Below are 16907 nucleotides of genomic sequence, written 5' to 3' on the forward strand. Positions count from 1 at the left end.
CTCAGCTCACATCCAAGGCCACGCAGGGGAGTTCGGGCACATCTCTGCTCCGACGCCCCCTTCGCCTCCTTGAACACGTCGGGGGCCTAAAGTGTGCGTTTATTCTCCAGACCCTCTTTTACAGATCGCACTTTAAACAGCGTGATCTGCGAATAAACAACGCCAGTAAACAATGGAGTGCGGGCTATGCCCGCATATAGGAAGAGTACACACAAACCAAATTGCACGAGTGTAAACTTTGCGCGGGGCTCTGTCAATTTACACAGACATTAAATTTCGTTCTATTCATTTTAGACATATAATGCTAAGCTGATTTCTTTTCTTTTTTTTTATAGCACACTGATCGATATCTCTGTAAAATAATCATTTTTTTTTTTTTAACTAGCGGGGCAGTGAAATCTTTGCTTTGTGCTAAAGTCAACAGTGACAGAGTTTGAGCTCAAATAAATGCCGTGATGTCTGGAGCCCTTTGCAGAAGGCAGCGGGTTGAGCCTCTACAATGGGCTCCTGTGCGGCTTGCCAGCAACAAGCACCGGCTATTTTGCACAGGTATGAAAGCATTTATTTTTCTATAACGCTCTCACTCTTGTATTTTCTTTTAGGACACTTTACTCTTTTTTTTTTAAATTTTATACCGGGAGGGAGAGGCAGGCTTGATGGCCTCTCTCGGACATGTATGACAGAAGGGGGGAGTGTGATGGAGGGGGGGGGGGGAGAGAGAGAGAGGCTGATATCCGAAATTCATGAGAAAAAGAAGACGTATTGGATTTCACGACGGGGTGGTGCAAAAGCTGAGGGCTGATCTGCGGCTTGTGCGGTTGTGAGGCTGCTTCAGGTTTCCGTGTCTTTGAGCTGCATGCGTGATGGAGAGGGATCCTGCTGCACTGCAAAAAAAGTAGACCATCTTTGGAAATTATTGAAAACTTTTTTTTTTTTTGAAGTGGATGAGATAGTTCCAGTTGTTGTTGTTTTTTTCCAGTGCTGGTAAAAACATGTCTCAGGGTAGTAACACACCATCAGTGTCGAGAAAATATGCAAAATGCATATTGTTAGTAAGCGAATCTTTTCACCTGCTCAGTGAAATAATATGAGACTCGTCCAGACGGATATTTTTTGCAGTGTGCTGCCGATCGATATCATTGTTTCTGCACTGATGCCATGAAAACGAGCTTTGCTGCCTAAACAAATTGATCGAAGTTTTGTTTTTATTTTTTTTATTGACTAGTTATTGTTTAATATATTCTAAATAAAACGTGACTGTGATGCGATGGCGATTTTAATAATTGAAAGTATAAGAGCCAAAACATGTTATTTCTTGTTTTGAAATGGGAACTCTATAACGCCCATTTTAAATTCATAGTCTGATGGTGATGCTTATTGATAACCCTTTAATCGTAGACTATTAAAAACAAAATGTAATAATAATAATGACAATAACACTACTACTATTACTAATAATAATAGTAATGAACTACTGCTATTACTTATAATAATACAAACAATGAAAACATTAATAATAATCATAATAATAATAACAAGAGTATAATAATAGCTAATAATAATGAAAACAGCAACACTAATTCTGAAATAATATTCAGTAGGCCGTTTTTTAATAAACAATAAATCTTAATTATATCGAAAGCTCTCCACAGACTCCGTCTGCCGACATTAAACAGCTGTATCCAGATGCGGCTCTGCTGCAGTCGAGCCCCCTCCGCCGCTCCCTGAGATGGGGACTGGCCTCTCGGAGCTTTGCCGGTTCAAAGGTAACCGACCTCAATCTGTACAGACGGACAAAGGTTCGCCGAGGCCACATCGCTGCACCTTAGCCCCCCCCCCCCCCCCCACAGTCTCCCAACTTTTCCATCAGGGAGGATGCAGCCTTGTACCTCTGCAGCTCCTGGCCGCGCCATCATAGACGAGCACATCTGTTGTTATAGCAACTGAATAAAGGACGGTCCGGCCTGTTGATCCCCCTCTTTTTTCTTTTTCTTTTTTTTTACCCCGCTAACCTGATTTCTCTGCATTTCTTGTTCGGACGCATTTGCATGTTTCTTGATTAAGGCCCTGGGAGCCGTGGAGCGCTTTTCTCACAAACCCGCGGCGCTTTCAGACGTGTCGTTGGCAGCGGGAGGGAGGGAGGGAGTCTGGGGCTTTGGCTGCAGGTCGGTGACCGGGAAATCTAATATGATGCATTCATAAAAAATTTAAAAAAAATCACAGACAGAAATCTGTTAATCATATTTCAGCTTCTTATTTGACCAGTATTGTAATATAACAAGCGATTTACCCCTGTTTCTATTCATGCCTTTTAACACCTTCTAATTGTCCCAGACCTCCTAAGTGAGACGTTTTCCCCGCAGCAATGTATTTTAATGCCTCGGCGAGTTTGGGCCTCAATTTTCAATGACTCAATAAGCCACATGCGCATCCACCCATGGGCGTCAGCTGAATATAGCAGCGCGCGTGGGTGCCGTCATTGGCAGCATTTTTTACGCATGCAAGATATTTGAAATAACGATTACAAGAGATATAAATTGTTGGAGAACTATAGTGGGGTTTCCATTAGCAGCAGGCCTATTAGATGAGCCCGTGCCTGTGCAGGATGCTCCCGCATGGGCCTAAACACAAAAAAAATAATCAGGAGTAATGGCTCGTGTCTGCATACGATCAAATCAGGTGCAGTGATCTCCGGGAGTCGCGTGGTGTTGCATACAGCAGGGTGTCTGCTGCACCTAGAGAGGCTCCGCGCCGCTGCAGCCCGCGGACTGGAACACCCAAGTAGATCTGTCTCCAGGGCGACAGCGGGACACCGGTCCAACAAGCTGTAATTCTGTCTCAGCCTTTTGCAGGGGAGGGACCGTCCACACTAGCCCGACTTAACTCCCCTTTCACCAGCAATACTCCTAATCCCATATCTTAGCAAGGCAAACTGCCGTCCCTCAGTATATTAAAGGGCCCACGAAGTCAAAACTCAAAGCCACCCATGGTTTTCTCAGCGGGCGGCCCCGTCCGTCCCGGTGTCACGCAGCGTCGTCCCGCGTCGTCCCGTCCGTCCATCGACCGTATGTGTCTCCAATTTTCTCCGCACTTATATTCACCGAATAAATCAGTTTGGCTATTAGCTGCCATTATATAAAAAGAAACGTGTGTGTGTGTGTTTGTGTGTCATCTTGAAAATATATATTTTTTTAAATGACAATCTAATCTGTCTCTCAAATACAATAATTGATCATGAATGATTATTTTAGCCTCTACTACACTGCTCTTTAATATCAGCCATCACTCTTCCTTTAACTGGTAATTGGCCTATTGTGAAATTATGTTGAGTGAACAGTCAAATTGAATTCACATTTTTGACATAAATAGAAAATATATTGGTCATAACATTAAAATGTAAATTATAGAGAAAATGCATTGCTGAGTTGTAAAATAAATGGTAAAACATATTATTTATTTTGTCAAAGTTTACAAGGTTATAATATGAATACACCTAAAGGTCTGCATTATTATATGTCCTGTCACTACTTTTTTTTTTTTTTTAGCAAAAATGAATGAATTGAGAAAATAAACTATAATTGGCACATTGGGCAAATGTATCTGTGCATGATTTAGGAATAGAGTTGAAACTGTGAGCATTGAAGCTGTTGCTCACATTGCTTCATTTTGTTTTGGGGCATCAAATGCAAAGGTAAAGCCATAATCTCCTTATACTCTGTTTTACCAAGGGAATTAAAACAGTTGAAAAATCTGAAGAAAAAAAAATAAAAACTAAACTGCCAAAAACTCTACATAAATTTAAAGTTACAAACACACAGTTTGACAGTTTTTTTCCTGAATTGAAACGAAATAGATTTCTGGATGAGCTTTCAAATGTAAAATTGTCAGCATTTGTAAATAATGCTTGAATCATTTTAATATGACTAAAAATAGTGCAGTTAATAACTTAATGTGTGGTTATCATATGTCGTGCAGAAATTATACTTGGAACAATATGTAGGAGAGAGAAGAAGTGTAACTTCTGCTCATATCCTGAAAATATACTCCCAGTATAATCAGACATTTACAGATGTTAACCAGAGTCATACGTACTCTGCTCATATTTTTCTGTCATCCTCTACTGTTCACACCGAAAATGTGACTATTTCCTGTTTTAACATCTACAGGCAGATTTTTACAAAATACAACATTTCCATTTCTACCAGTATACGAAAGATGAAAAAAGAAAAGAAACGTAAGATACTGACTAATGGGGCTGTTATTTTCAAAATCTATAGATGTGTGACGGCCAGGTTATGGTTCTCTGTTGTGATGAAGAGAAGGAGACGTGTAAGTGTGTGTTACAGAGAGAGAGAGAGAGAGAGAGAGAGACAGAAAGTGAGGGCAGGATGGCAGGATGGACAGGGTGAGAATGCGGCCGATGACTGTGATTTGTCTGCACTCTTCTGACACGACTCTGTGACATTCCAGTGCAGGACTCCTTCATGTCCCGAGAGAGAGAAAGGGAGAGAGAGAGACAGAGATGGAGAAGGAGAGAGAGAGAGAGAGAGAGGTCCATCAACAATGCCCATTGAGTACTGTGAGGCAGCAGCTGGTGGGACGTTCAGTGACCTAGAGGCGATCCATTCAGGCCAGCACGGGGTGCCTCTCACTACCCTGCGGCTTTTATATGCCTGGAAGTGGATGGATGGTCCGTGTTTATCTTCGTAAAGTATTGCAACACAGCTCGGTCATGGTGCAGATGGAAGGGAAGCGCCCCCCCCCAACTCACCGGAGTAACAGGTTGCATTGGGGGAGGTGGGGAACAAAAGTCAAGGCGAATGGAGATGATGTAAATCTCTGACGAGGAACTTTCCTTAAGTCAGTGTGATGGGAATAAAATGGCGATGACAGTCAAAGCCTTCGTTTTGTCTCGACAGCTGAAGTGGGACTCTGAGGAGGGGGAGATAAGCTTGAGAAAAACCCTCCATGCAAGACGCAATATATGTGCGATCAACCAGGTAGAAAGACACTATATTGGATGGAGATTAAAGATGCTCAAAAATATGAAGTCGGGTATTGCCTGGGTTGACTGCGGTGTGCACGCATGCACGCGCTCATGTTTCCAGCCCCCGCTTTGGTAATTCCTCAGGCATTTCCCAGTGGGCGACATGGCTGTGTTTGAGATCAAACCTTGTTCGCAAAGCTACCATAAAGCGATATGTCAGTCAGCTGTGGTAAAGGGACGCCTGCTTGGCCGTGATTGATCTTCCAAGGTTTCTTTATTCCCCTCGAGGCACACCCTCAGGTTTTAGATTCAGCAGTTGCCAGGGCTGATGGATGGATATCGAAGGCTTCTGCTTTTGGAAAAGTACCACATTATATATATATACATATATATATATATATGTATATATACATATTTCTTTTCTTTTCTTTTGCTGAACCGTTTCCACCCACGGTGGCACATTCAGCACCACATGGCCCATAACGTGGAACATACAGCGATATCTCCTCACTTCCCCCTCGGCTGCAGTTCCAGGAAGTGAGTGCAACGCCTTGCCAGCCAATCGCGGCGAAGGACACCCAACTCATTAAAAGTTAATGAAACCTATAAACGTGGTGCGCCAGCGATTCATTTAAACCCCCAATCCAATCTCCTCTCCCAGCAAAGGCAAACAAGCCCGGTGCCCCCGGTGCTGTCCTCGGAATAACAAACTACGGAATATTTTGTCCTGCATATGTTCCCTCATACAGATACGTGCACTGTGATAGGCCATCGTACAAAGGGACTTGTCCAATTTAGCGAATGCCAGGGCGGTGTTCTGCAGGGGTGAATTCTGTAATCTGCATCAGAGCTGAACTTAATGCCTTTCCTTTACACCGCGCGGCTTGTCGGAAATGGCGGCAACGGATATGCCATTTCAACATTCATGAGAATCACTGACATTCAAATAATGTGCTCATTTCAATACGACATGAGTGTGAGCCAAAATCTGTGTGGAGAAAGAAACCCCGCGTATTTACTTCCTCGCGGAGAACTCTTCTTGATCCGTGCAGATAGACAAGGCCAGATGTGAGGGTGAGCCTTCTCTCCCTGAAGGTAAGCCCGTCTCTCTCTGTTCTACTTCAGGACTCTCCCGCCTAATAGCATTGCCGCTCTTAATTTGATAACAACCCATCAACACGCAATAAAGCGCCACCTTAGTGTCTGAATCTGAACAACACCCCCCCCCCCCCCTTGTCTTTAAGACCTCCGTTTCAACACAGCCCCAATGCCCCACAGTGCTTCCCTTGAGGGGGGGGGGGTTCAAATTAAATTCTCCCCATGTATAGCGCCACTTTCAGCCCACTAATGAATTCCCATACCCGGACTTGAATCAAATTAATCCCCAATTTAATCCCATATAAATGGCTGTGGCATTTATAATGGGAAGGCTGATGCTCGGCTGAAGGACGGAGGGGAGCCGGGCGATGTCTACAGGGCTGTTGAGCAGATCCCGGTGAAGGATGTTTTCCCCACTGCAGAGTAGTCCCTTGATACACACTATTTAACCCTCGCCTGCTTGACGCTGACAGAAAACATCGCGCCGTTTGTCACTTAACGTCCCTTCAGATTAAGGAGTCAACTGGCATATTTATTGGTCCGAGCTGGGACCGCCCTTATCTTGAAGTGCCCCCGACAGAAGGACAATATGGTGGCAAAGGTGCACGCATGGCACATCATAAAGTATTCGTGAAGGGCCTCGGGTACAGTTGAATCTGCCGTGTGGGTTCAGACTTGTTACAGATAACCATTGTTTGAGCTCACGGTGACAGTGACAGTTGCGTTTTTGTTCCGATGCAAATTTCCCATTGACATTTTTTCATATGCAAAATTGTCATATGAAGCGAAATGTAGTATTGTACCATATGTTTCCAAGCACAACTCCCTGTCCGTTTTGAAGATCAGAGCTTCGCCACCTTGTATTGGAGCTCGCACCGGGCGAATGACAGGTAGTGTGTCAAAGGGCTCATGTATACAAATAGCCCAGCACAACAGGCTTCACTGTGAAATCTGACGAATGTCTTTTGAGATGCAAATGTGACGGTCCACTATGCCGTCAGACGCATTTGAGTAAAGAAAAGTCCAGATGGCGGCTCCAGGTTCAGTTGTTGACGTGCGGCTCTGGAGGCTGGAACTGTTGGACCGCCACGTCCCTGTGTAGTTTTTGGCCCCGTTGGTGTAAGAGTCACCGGGAATGAAAGCAGAGCGTCCAGATATGCCAGCAGGATGATATTTATAAAAAAAACAAACCCTGCAGCAATACTCTTACTCAAAAAAAGTGGGATGTCTGGGATTGACGAACTGGATTGGAAAGTGTGTGATCAGCCAAAAGTTGTCAACAGTATCGACTGTGTGACTTTGTTTAGCGCCTTTTAGGAAATGTAGGACAAAGTTTGTTGTAAAACTGTGAGTTTAAGATCCTGAAGTTGTTGCTAAATGGAGCTAGGTTGGTTACCCGGCTTGCATACAAACAGTGTATTGTTTAGCAAACGCAAATGTATGTTATACTGTGTATAGTTATCGGGCAGTGGCACAGGAGTGTTATGTGGATGACAGACGGTTCTGAAGTCACTTTGGCAGTTCAGGGGACAGTTTGGAGCCTTTGAAGCTCCGTCCACCAAATGTCTGAACAGCTATGGTTTATTGAGGCATCTGTAAGCTTATTCATTTTACTGCCAAGCTTGGCTCGTGTACCTACCGTCATGGAGAGGGACAGGGGGGGAAAAAAACAGCACACACACACACACACACACACGCACACAAACACACAAAAGTTTGCTGTTTGCCTTCATTGCACCAAATCCTTGACAGCCGTCCTATAGCCCCATCACTATTCACACCATTGTGCTGTCACAACAACTAAACACATCATTTGTGTTGCAGAAACTCATCCTGTATGTATCCAATACCAAATGTTTGGCGACCGAGACAGGCAATGGTGCGCGGGGCGGGGCGGGGTCGGGCGCATAATTTGCGAGGAAACATTTTACCGAACATTTGGTGATAAAAACGCCGGCGTCGGCCCCAAGGCTTAAAGCAATTAATTCAGGATCCTGACGTAAACTCTCCAATCCTTTGACAGCTTGGAGCTGAAATAAAAATGCTAGTTCTCCTGGGAACGGCAGGAGATAGCTGGCTCTTTTCTGGACTGTTTGCTCACTGGCCCTGAGAGCAATCTTCCCCAGTCAGAATGAAATGCAAGGACACAAACAATGTACCGGCGAGAGAATGGGAGATGGGGAATGAACAGTTTGGACTATTTGCTCAGCAGAAGGGCAGCCACAATGGCCGGCCCATGGCTTTCCCATGCATCAAGCCTCTTAGTCTTAGGCCTCCCTTTGTTGCCTGGTTTCTTCTTCCCCGGCCAGATAAGAGCCCAGCTGCCCTATACTTTTAATTCCCATTGTACACCATACTGTATGGTCATTTATCTGTCCACATTCTGCCTGCCACGACGGTGTTGTCTAATTGAACGGGCTATCGCGCGTGTATCTCGGTTCACCTTTGCATGTGTACCCGTTTAGGCATTGAATCGCTACCACTTTGCTATAAATGGCAGGGTGGCAGGCGGGGAGGGGGAATCGCGGCTGACCCCTCTTCTCTTCTTAGAGGAGGCAGCACAAGTCAAGCACACACTGCGATAACGAAAACCCAACAGCTTTCTTTTCCCTTCCCTTTTCTTTTCTTTTTTGCCCCGGGCCGACACCGAATTTTCATTTGAGAGCAGTTTCCATACGAATGAAAATGAGAGAAGCGCCGGGTTTTGGAGAGTGAGGAATATCAAAATGTGTGCTTAAGAGGAATTAAATAGGGAGGAGATCGCAACAAAGATGTACTTTTCCAGCCAAAGGCAGAAAGCTTCTGAGGGCTCTTGAGAACGAAATGAGAGGCAGTCATTATATGACCTAATGGCAACTCCAGCCAGAAGAGAGGGCAAACACGGCAAGTGTAGTGGCTCTGGCCCGGAGAACGATCCATATTGTGCTCTTTTGTTTTGGTTTGTTGGTTTGTGTTTGCATTTACATTGACCAGTTCTCTGCTGGATGTGTATTCGCACTCAATACATGTAATGTTGTCTGCGTGGCAGGAAATGGAAGTAGCGGGGTTGAAGTCTGCCGGGAATGAAAATAACAATAGTAAATGTGTCTGAAACAAACAAACAAATAAACAAGAGTGGCGGGGATGTCACCGGAGGATCAATACACATGAGATGAAGGAGCATATTCATGCATTTGGAGCAGACACTTGCCCAAACACAAACACACCCACACACACGCACACGCACACACACACACACACACACACACACACACACACACACACACCCATCCCCCTCTGTAAAGGTTGTGGTGTCAGGGACCCCCTGGGTGGTCAGACTGAGGATGATTTCTACACAATATGATGTTGTAAAGAAAAACCTTTGAAAAAAAGGAGAATAATTGGGTTGCATTCTCACTGTCGAAATTAGTATAACCACTCAATATGTATATATCTATAGATATATACATATATGCGAATATATATAGTTGTAATGTATTTGAAGAGAGGGACAATCGGTTACAAGCGGCTTTTGCACTCAAAGAAACGACAGGATAACTGCTCTTCTTCCACCACAGTGAAAACACAACCCACGATGATTCCACAGTGGTTTATTGTAATAGCTAAGCTCTTAATCTGGCAGATCAGATTTCAAAGTGCCAGTAGCTGTGCCAAGACAGGTCCCAGGAAGGACAGCCCTTTTGTTTGACGCAGACATTTTTCACATTTAAGACAAGACTTAATTCAGAAGGGCCCTAATCACACACGCACGCACACACACACACACACACACACACACACACACACACAGGCACACGCACGCACACAAAAACCGCGTATGACCCTGTTACGGAAGCGATACCTCAAAGAGAAACATCATTGAGAAACAGTAAGTGCTTGTTTTTCCCGTCCACCCCTTGGTGCACCCTCAGCGTTTTGCCAGCATGTCAGACTTCAGGTATGGCGGCGATAAATGGCCGTCTCGTTTGTGCCTGTGTGAGAGCCCAGGCTCCTTGTGGGGCGGTGCTCCCAGCGTCGCGCTCCACCGACGCTGAAATAAAGCTCTGTTCGAGGCATTTCAACACCGCTTAAGGTTGTCCGCGGCCGTGTAATTTATGAGTTGAGAGGGCTCCCGGTTTTCGAAGTTCACTGCGACCCACAATCTTCCAGCATTCATGGGTGGAGAAAAGAGAGACGTGTGAGTCATAGAGGAAACTTACAACACTCCTCCAATTACCTTAAACAGCAGTGGTCTGAGTGATACCTGCAGCGATGAGATGTGTGTGTGTGTGTGTGTGTGTGTGTGTTGGGCTAAATTTAAGTGTGTGATGTGACTCCAAGTAATTGGATGTAGAGGCACTGTGACAGTTTAGGTGTTTTGTCACCTGTGGGTCAGTATGAAGCTGACAGGAGGAAGTTAGAGGTGCTCAGTTCACGTTCCAAACTTCTCAGTGGGTGGTCACATGGGCGGACAGGCAGACAGGCAGACAGACAGGCAGACAGACCGAATGACAGACAGACAGACCTTAGCCCATCAGAAGTAAGGGAAACCTCCAGAGAGGGCATTTGTAACCTTGCATGTTACTTAAATACTGGCATTTACTCACGCTGTAAAGCTGATTTAAATCAGACAAAATGTACTGTAAGCGATCATTTTTTTCATCATATTCTAAAATGATCATGTGATCAGTATTTAGCTTTTTTTAAAGAAAATATAACATTTATGGCATTCTAATATTTTTCCCCTCTGTTCATGACCAGAAATCATATTTATAATAAAACATGACGATTCCTGACTTCTTCTGTTTTGTTGGGACAAACCATTAAACATTTATATTTACACATCTTGTGTTTGCCCTTTCACCGATATATGACTGGATAATTGTGTTTTTATTGCTGAGCCATTACATGAAGGGAAATCAAACCGCACACGATCAAGCTAATGCAGTGATATCACATGTCACCGTATTATTTTTCTTACTGTCAGAGCAATTGCATTTTGTTTATTTTGCAACCGCATGAACAACATGGATTGAATTTGAACATCTGTAAAAGGTATAATTAAAATAATATTTGTCTAAGGGTATTAAAAAGAGCTCAATAATTATCTTTTAACTTGTGATTTTATTTAACTGTTGAGGAAAATTTAATAAAAACAATATGTAACTGGATATGGATTTTTCCTGGTTAATATTATTGATCACAAAAAATTGTCTCGTATCGGAAATCTATACATTTTGAAAACAACAGGCTGCAATTTATTTCAGGGGCAAAATAATTTGCAAAACAAACGTGAAAAAAAATAAATGAATTATGATGTGAAAAACACAATTAAGTATACATGTATTTTTCATTCAGATTTATTAATTTAAGAATATTTCTTTGGGGAAAAAAATGAAGCAGAAAAAACTACCACAAAAAACAAATACAGACAAAACATCCAAAAAAATTTAAATATCCTCTTTATTCCTCTAGATTTTCATGATTTATAATTACATGAATTTTAAAAGTAAAATATCTATTTTGTGCTTTTCAGCCAAACAATTTTTTTTTGTTGCATGGATATTGGATTCCATCAAAAATGAATTACAGGAGTGAATTGCGGGAGTGATTTTAAACAGTGTTCAACACCGGAACATTTTGGCAGCAAAATGTTTGTTTCGTATTAATCGTGTCGAACACTTTCAGGGCCCAGCTCAGACAGTCAGACATGGCCGTGCCATTCACACTACCTCTCTGCCAGAGTGTGAATGTCAACACCCTGTAAACACCTTTGACACACATGCTTGAATGCGACGGGCGAGTTAACTAAACATTCCTGGGTGTTCCCCATAAAGGTCTCCCACTCATCCACCAGACTGCAATGACCCGTCTCAAACGCTACAAACTGCACGCATGGGGGGAAAAGAGCATTTTTTTTCTTTTCCAATATTAACATTTTTCCCCCATTTACCTTTTACATTGTGCAAATAGAAATATATTTATAAAAAAAATTGTACAACAGAAGTTGCTGCAATTTCCCAGTCCGTATCCTCTGGCAGTTGTGTCTCTGTGTATGTGTCTTAAAATGCATTGGACCGACGCTCTGTGAGGATTTGGTAAATTTGGGAGTATAATTCCGGCCCCCGTGCTTATCGCCGCACCCAGACTATTTGAGTGTTTTGAGATGCGGCCTCCCCGAGGACGGATCGACGGCGTCCTAGTAGAACTGCACATCAAATAAATAGGACGATGGGAATTCATGTGGAGGCTGTGTCTCTGTCAAACAGGGCTCTGCTGACTGAAGTGATCCCCACGGGCCGAGTGGAGGAGAGGACGCAGATGAAGCCTCAGAGGGAAGAGGGATAGCTGCTGAAGAGCTGCACACACACACACACACACACACACACACACACACACACTCAAACACTCGCACAATGTCCCTCTCAGTCCTGGGTTGTGACCGGCCCATGGCATTGGCCAGGTATGTCAGCTATGTTTGCCAAGCCATCCATCACCCATGCACCTTCCCTCCTGAAACAGGAACTTTTGTTTGAAGCACACACTTGTTAAACCCATCCTTTGACTGTGTTCAACCTAATTTATTTCCTTATTGCCTGGGACGGGGGATTTATTGGCACCTATGTTTTGTTCTTTATTTTTCCTCTTATTGTGGGCTGCACAGAGCAGATGTGTTTGGCGGAAACATGGGCGTGCTGTCACGAAGAGCGATTGCGAGCTACAGTTTGGGGACGCCGGGGGCCCTTATCATCGGTGACCAGGGTTAGCAAATAAACACACTGTGGTGAAGTCAAGCTGCACGTAAGGAAAATAAGGATTTATGGCTGCGCGACGCTCCCACATGACGAAGAGCGTATGAAACGTTAAGAGTGTCCGCATTATGTTACGTGACAATGAGAAGACAATCATGTATATCTCTATTTTTGATGCTTAAAATGTCGAAAATGCTATTTAGGTTTGGGTTTCAGTCGATTTCACGGAGAAAACCATTTCATTATGCACGCACCAGTTATTCATAGATGAACAAGGAAGTGTAAGACAAATATGAGAAGCTAGTATATTTGATGGTAGAGAGGTTGAGGTGTTTCCATAGAATTCAGTCACTCTGACATGAACTCAAACACAACACTTGGCCATTGTTGGCCAGCTTGAGGACGTGTTGTCTGGGCGAAACTCTCACATGAGAACTGGCAACAAAACGTCTCAAAAGAAACCCATGTGTGGGTTGGTATGTTTGCTAAAGCACCTAAGTTGGAGTTTCTCATGACCCCCCCCCCCCCCCCCCCTCCTCCCCCCGAAACACAACCTTCATTTATCTTTTGACTTCTACGCCGAGCGAGAGAGCAGATATCACTTAAAGTGCTGCGTTAATGATTGAACCTCGGCGCACCGAGCATCCTGCGTTGAGTGGCCACTTTGCCCCGCTCTTGTGCCGCATTTTTCAGCCGTAAATGTTTGTGGTCCCACTCTCCGCTCCAAGTCCCATACAGTATTATTAGCACTGGGGAGGGCAGGGCGGGGTCGAGACTAACTTTCAATAAAGAACCATTGGCACGCTGAGGTAAATGGGAGATAAGAGTTTGTCTCTGACCCTTTTAGTGCTTAATAAGAATGTGGCTGTGTAAACCTAATCTCCCCTTTAGATAGATCTGGCCCAGCTTTGTGAAAGCAAGTTCATGCATTGCCTTTCTCCCCATCCCCTCCTGTTCCAAAGCCCACTTTGACAGGCGTGAAATGAGTCCTGAACTTCTCATTGACAGTTCAAGATGGAGAGCAAACTGAGATTAGGGCATGTTAATTAATTGCGGGGCTGGTAAATTGGCCTCCCGTCCCAGGGAAGACCTGCTCTGTTTATTGCCGTCCTGCCAATCAGTGACGGTGGTTTAATCAGGAATATTTATCGTTCAGGATTCCTTGTGAAACTCACATGAGCGAACTTATTGAGCTTTTACGAACAATCGCCGTATATTGATTGTCACATATTAACTTTTACCGGTGAAGAGCCGCGATACAAGTGCAATATTACCAGAAAAAAGAACATTACATCTTGTGCGAAATTGACCTGTGTGTGTTCTCCCTCTCCTCCAAAGATGCACACGCTGGCCCCCCCCCCCCCGTCCACTTTCCTCACCCTGCGTCGGGCAGACGCAAAAGCACTTTCCTGTCGATGTACTTGGCCATATCTGCGTCTGACCTGTCCGCCATATGTAATATCAAAGCCTCTGTCAGCGCGGAGCTGAATGGGAACAAAAGAGAGACCTCCATTAATGATTAACTGTTCTAAAAGCCCCGGCTTTTGTATTCCCATGGTGCCCAGGCTATCTGGCCGCCATGTGACATGCTCACAGCATTTTTCGAGCAGATTGGGGGAAAGCTAGTGAGCAAACACAGGTGCTTTGGAGCAGCGTTGCCGACGCTGTCAGGGACAACCACAAACAAGAGCAGCTATGCCTGGCTAAATGAATCCCCACCCCTCCCAGCGCCATCACCATCGCCTCCTCCGCCACCACCCCCAACCCCTTCTCAGTCACTAGCTAACTTGTTTGCTGGATCCCAATGGCGTTCTCCCCGCAAAGCTGACCCTCTGGAGAGTCCACCCCCCCCCCCCCAACCGGCCCCACCCCACCCCCCGCGACAAGTCCAATGTCCGCTCCAGCCGTGCTCCACGACTTCTCACACCCTCCAGAGAAACAAACAAATAAAAGTGAGAGGACGGCCGACCACTTCTTTGAGGTGATGGCATTTGCTGTGGTCACGACTAGTGGGAGAGCAAACAAATTAATGGTGGCCTGGTTTTTTCACTTTCCAAACCAAACTAAATGTCCTTTTTAGTTCAAGTGGGGCAATTCCACTGACCCCGGTGTCAAATGCGGTATAAGGGGTCGCACACTCTTGCACTTGAGGAGGCCGTAAGAAATTAAACGGGACCCGAGTCTCCCGGCCCCGAACGTGAGCCTGGCGTGGTGAGACGCCCTCAAACTGACATCAGACACGCACATCTCGTATAAATTGTTTGTGTGTGTGAACTAAACACTGTTTATTTCTGCTGTTGATGTATTTCGACCCGCCAACTTTAGCAGGAGACGTGTGGAGCACTTGGTGGACTGACTGCTCGGAGCGACTGGAGGTTGGGGGGGGTGGGGGGGCTGTGTCGCTCAACTTTGATAAGACAATCAGATGATAGGATGGCGTTATCTTAACATGGCTTTCCGGCTGGGAGACAAATGAACCACGTGCGATAACAAGAACAAAAGCTCGGCTCTTGCTGGCTGGCCCCGCTGAAGAAAGGAAAATTACCGGGGCTGGAAAATTCACAATAGGTGCAGTTTATTCCATTTTCAATTTTCTACTTACCCCAGGTCACGAGAACAGCTTTTTATTAAATTCTTATTTTTTTCATCACTCAAATATTTATATTGTCTCCTGTCGGCCCTTTGGAGTTTCACAGTCTGCAATTACCTGAGCCTATAAAGCAGTTATCACCTGGAAGATGATAAAATGCTTTAAAACAAACAATTTAAATCAACAGGAGAGGAAATGAAGTTGTAAAAGTGAGAGGCAGAAGACGAAAGAGTGACGGGGAGTGAGTGAGTGAAAATATATACTGCCGATGTACGTATGTATTGGCGGAAAGAAAAAATGTTGTGTGTGTCTGTGAGGGAAGGAGATGGAAACATGACGAAGGCGGAAGGTCAGGAGTAGCTTCCACAGAGACCCTTCCACTTCTGTCTGACTTTTTTTCCTTTTTTCTCAGGCTAATTCTCAGAGTCAGAGAAGGGTGTGTATGCTCAGGGATTCACTCAGGGCTCTGTTTGCTCCATTCCCCCCAAAAATGATTGGAAAAAAATATTGGTGGCCCGGCATGAAATGTTAGGACTTTGTCAGAAGTGAAAAAACAAAAAAACTCTTTTCAACTTTGTACAAACTGCATAAATAAAATATTCTCTTTATAATAGAAAGTGTTGTGTGTTATTTTTTTCCCTTAAAAATGAAAATCATTTTAACAGCCTCCTGAAAGTACAGTTGTGCTACAATTTTTCTTCTAAAATTCGCATATTTTAAAGTTGAATTTAACCTGCAATTCTTCCACAGTCTACCAGGAAGGGTTTAACATGGGCAGAGGTATATTCAGAGGAGCTCATCTCATCTCCTGCTCCGCCGCTGCCTCCCTGCAGGGATTTAGCCTCCGCTGGTCGTGAGCTGAGTCTGATCAGAGGAGTTACAAATCCTCACTTTTAGGGGTCTTACTGTAATTCACAGGCCTGTTGGCCACAGTAAAGCGTGGGGGCCCAGCATCTCGAGAGGGATTTGAGACAACATCTTTGTTGCCCCGCCATTGTGTTGCGGTGAAAGTCGTCCGGCCCCATTGTCTGACCAAACTCCGCTCAGACCTCGGCTCAATCAAAGAAAAGTTTTCCAGTAATGAGGTAAGGCATGAAAGCTCATTGAACGCCGCGACGTGTTGAAAGGGGCCCTTTTGATCTCGCCAGCGCACAATGGTAAAATTTGAAAAGAGCAAAGTGTGCTTTAAGCAGCAATGCACTGCATTAACCCCTTGTCTTTTGACAGGCCCACACCTACAAAGAAGAAATATTCGGCTCCATGGAAAATGTGGTGCGCGAGGAACGGCCTCCTCGAGGGGAGGAGACCTTTGTGCTAATTCTACCTGCTGCCTTCAGAGGTCGGCCGATCAACACACAGAGATGGCCTCCATTCAAAGAGTTTGCCCAGCGACATTCTCTTGGCTCTTACTTGTACTGTACCAGCAATGATTTAATTAACTGGAGGGTGAAAGTGTCATCACTCAAAGTCTTTACGACTCGTCCCGTCAGTTGATTGAAGA

General features: G+C 44.6%; 1 long non-coding RNA gene across 1 annotated transcript; it reads left to right on the plus strand.

Annotated features, from left to right (window-relative positions):
- Positions 1-478: 478 nt before the first annotated feature.
- On the plus strand, positions 479-14661 carry LOC118286654. Its single transcript, XR_004785426.2, has 3 exons — positions 479-549; positions 12334-12865; positions 14155-14661. It is a non-coding gene; the product is annotated as an uncharacterized LOC118286654 (long non-coding RNA).
- The last annotated feature ends 2246 nt before the right edge of the window (positions 14662-16907 follow it).

Source organism: Scophthalmus maximus, chromosome 15 (assembly GCF_022379125.1).
Source record: "Scophthalmus maximus strain ysfricsl-2021 chromosome 15, ASM2237912v1, whole genome shotgun sequence".
NCBI lineage: Eukaryota > Metazoa > Chordata > Actinopteri > Pleuronectiformes > Scophthalmidae > Scophthalmus > Scophthalmus maximus.